Source organism: Ochotona princeps, chromosome 2 (assembly GCF_030435755.1).
Source record: "Ochotona princeps isolate mOchPri1 chromosome 2, mOchPri1.hap1, whole genome shotgun sequence".
Taxonomy (NCBI): Eukaryota; Metazoa; Chordata; class Mammalia; order Lagomorpha; family Ochotonidae; genus Ochotona; species Ochotona princeps.
This window is the reverse complement of record NC_080833.1, coordinates 69,227,978-69,231,821: the sequence shown is the minus strand read 5'-3', so window position 1 is coordinate 69,231,821 and position 3,844 is coordinate 69,227,978. Positions and strand designations below refer to the sequence as shown.

Below are 3,844 nucleotides of genomic sequence, written 5' to 3'. Positions count from 1 at the left end.
ATACAGAGAGGAGAGACGGAGAGGAAGATCTTCCTCCCATTGATTCATTCCCTAAGTGGCTGCAATAGCCGGAGCTAAGCTGATCCAAAGCCAGAAGCCAGGAGCCTCTTCTTGGTCTCCCGCACTAGTGCCTTGGGTAGTCTTTGGCCATCCTTGACTGCTTTCCCAGGCCACAAGCAGGGAGCTGGATGGGAAGTGTGGCCTCCAGGATTAGAACTGGTGCCCATACAGGATCACGGCATGTGCAAGGCAAGGATTTTAGCTGCTGTATTGTGCCGGGCCCAATTTGTTGCTCTTTCGATGAATTTTCTTTCATTTGTTTACTTTGCAGATCAAATTTACTGATATAATTTACATTCAAAATTGAACTCAATATATAAAATTTGATGAATTTTTAATATCCCTGTAAAATGTTCCATCAAAATATGGAACATTATTCGTTACGTTTTTTTTTTTAATTCTTTTTCAGTCAACCTTGAACCTTCAGACTATGAGTGTGGTTACTTTGAATTCTGTTTATTTTACTTGAAAGTCAGAGGAGAAAAAAAAAGAGGAGTGAGATCTTCCATCCCTAAGTATACTCCACAAATGGCTCCAATGACCAGAACTGGGCTGATCTGAGAGTGGGGACCATAGGCTTCTTCCAAGTCTCCCAGTGGGTGCTAAAGCCCAAGGCCTTACTTATCCAATGCTCCTTTCCCCAGAGATTAGCAGGGGCTAGATAGGAAGAGGACCAACTAGAACCAGAATTGATGTTTGTATGGGATGCTGGTACTCCAGGTGGAAAATTAGCAATGCTAGACCCTGGTTCTGGTCCCCATTTTCCATTGTTCTAAAGATCTCAATTATAGATAAGCCCCCCCACACATGTACAGCAGTCTAACTCTATGCAACTAGTAACCTTACTTCTGTCTTTATAATTTTGTTTCACCTCTCTAAACTTTTATATAAGTAGGATAATACAATCCTTTATATTTGATTTTGCTTGTTCAACATAATATTGCTTGAGAATGACCTGTGTTGCAATGTAAATGAATAGCCCATTGATTTTCAAGTGCATTTTAAAGAAATGAACATACAGTTTTCTCTTATTATTAATAGTAATGTGATTTGGTATGTTTCCTATAGTTGATGGTACTGTGGTTTTGTCATTATCCAATTCGAGTTTATCCTTAGGTATTACAGCCTATGGATTTTGAAAAATGCATTTAGCCAACATATGATGCTGACATCTCAAACAGAAGCTAAGTCTTCTGTCCTACAAGGCCAACTCTGAACACTGAATATTGTGAATTTTTCACAGATATTTGTAGTTTTAATTTATCTTTTGTAGCTTTTATTTGCAGTTTTTACTCATGTTTGGGTAGTTTATTAGTTTGCATTTTAGCTTAATTTACTTCATACTTCCAATGTTTTTATGAACTAACATTCTCTAATTTCCCTTTCTGGTTGTCTTCTGACATTATAGAAATTCATTTAGTGTGTTTGTTACTTTTCTATCATTTTAGTTTTTATTTGTGGACTTTGATAAATTGTGATCCATTCTTCGGATTTTTGTCATGAGAAAATGTGCTTTCTACAAAAAAATAAATTCATGTTCCTTTTTATCTGGTTATCATTATTTCTTTAACTTGCCTTTCTGCACCAGCGAAGACTTCCAGCATATTCTTGAGTAGAAATGATGGTGGTTAAAGGCATTCAGCCTTTATTCCCTAAAAATTTCTTATTGTTTTTCTGCAAAAAAAAAAGTCTACTGGTTTATTTGTCTATATCTTTCATGACGCTAAGACTATCTACTTTTATTTCTAGTTTATAAAAATTTTTATTTGAAATCGGAACTGATTTCAATCAAGTGTTTTAATGCTCCTGTTGAAATGACCTAAGATTTTCCTAAGTCCCTTGTACTTAAGTACACTGGTTGATTTTGAGTATTTCATCAGTTTTGAATTTTGAGGAATATTTTCATTTGATCTTTGCTTTCTATCCTAGTCACATATTTCTGGGTCAATTTCATAACATCTATTAAGGAATTTTTCATCTCATTTCTAGAGCCAAGGTACACTTCACATCTCTTACATGGTTTCTCTCTCCTGTCACATTCTTTCGATTTTTTTCACTCCTTTTAAAATAATGTTTATTAGTTTTATATAAAAAGACAAATTTTACACAAAGAGAAGGAGATATAGAAAGGAACGTTCTCCCATAAGCAGTTTCACTCGCCAAATTACTGCAGTGACTGGAACTGGGCCTTTCAGAAGCCAGGAGCCCGGAGGCAGGAGCTTCAACCTGTTCTCCCATGTAGCTGTAAGGTGCCAAAGACTTGATCCATCTCTTATGCTTGCCCAGGCCATAAGTCAATAGTTGGATCAGAAGGTGAGCAACCAGAAGTAAAAGCAGTGCCCATGCAGGCTGCTGGCCCACAGGGCAAAAGTTCATCCCATTGTACCACCTCACCAGCCCCTCCTCTTCTTTTATAATGTTTTTAATTTTCATATTAGAAACAATGGCTTTAGGGATGAATTTTGAAGTGTTTTTTCTATATTTTCTAAAAACGTTTTCTATTTTTTTTACTTTTCCTGTCTTAAGTGAAGTTATTGAACACATCTGGATCTGTAAAGATTTTCTATTATGAATATAATGTTTTAGTATATACGTGCACTGCTGTTTGTGGTTTTTGCTTTATCTTTCATTGATTTTGATTATTTCTATTATTCTATTATATACTGAAGCTGGAACAATACAGAAAAGATTAGTATGGCCCCTGTGAAAGGACAATATGCCAAGAATTGCTTCATTTCCAAATATTGCTGTTAATTTATAATTCTCTCATAACAACAGTATATACCCTGTGTTATATTTGATATTTTGTATATATTGAGTTTTGCAGTATCCCAACAAATGTTCGATGTTGAAAAATTGGCTTTTGAAAAATGTGACTATTATTCAGCTGTCAAACCCAATTCAGGTGCTGATGATATTAAAGAGCTTTGCTCCTGTTGAGTTTTGGTTCATCTATTCTGTCTATAAGTTACAGAAAGAAATGACTGTAATCTCTTGCTATGCTTATGGCAATTTCACTGTTGGTTCTATAGGTTTTCCCCTCATTATTTTGAAATTATATCATTGCTTATGTAGTTGCTTAGGGTTACTGTTCCTTCTCCACGAATTAGTCACTTTCTTATTACAGAATATCCCTCTAACAATATTTGTATTTATTGGATTTTTGAATTTTGACTGGTACTAAAGTAGCCACTACAAATTTTCATTGGTAATGTTTATGTGATACAGCACTTTCTTACTCTTTACATTAATCTATCGTCATATCCAAGTTAGATTTTTTAAAAAATATAATTAATCATCGTTTTTGCCCACATTGCAAATCAATGCCATCAATTGGAGCACTTAGCATATTATCTTCACTACAGTTGTCAGTGACCTTGAGTTTAAGGTGTCCTTGTAACATTTATTTTCCATTTGTCTCCTTTGTGTTCTCTCCTTACATTACTCCATTCCTGACTTCTATGATTTTAGTTGAACATATTTCAGTATTCTTTAGGTTCAAGGCTCATGGACTTTTGTTTCCTTTGTTTTGTTGTTTTGACTTTTAGTGCTCATTCTGCAGTTTGCAATATGTATCTGCCCTTTTCTGTCTGCCTGAAAACAATGCTAAAGCACTTCACACATGTAAGAACCTCACAATCACACATTTTTGCTTTTTATTCCATTTTGTCACACATTTGATTTGTATGCTTATTGTAAACAGTACACCATGCTAATATATTTATTTTTTGAGATCAAATACTTTTTTAATAGGGAAAAAAAATAAGTAGATACTATTGAGAAC

General features: G+C 34.7%; 1 non-coding gene across 1 annotated transcript; it reads left to right on the top strand.

Annotated features, from left to right (window-relative positions):
* Positions 1 to 2,698: 2,698 nt before the first annotated feature.
* Positions 2,699 to 2,806, top strand: LOC118758721 (U6 spliceosomal RNA). Its single transcript, XR_004995805.2, has one exon. It is a non-coding gene; the product is annotated as a U6 spliceosomal RNA (small nuclear RNA).
* Positions 2,807 to 3,844: the final 1,038 nt, after the last annotated feature.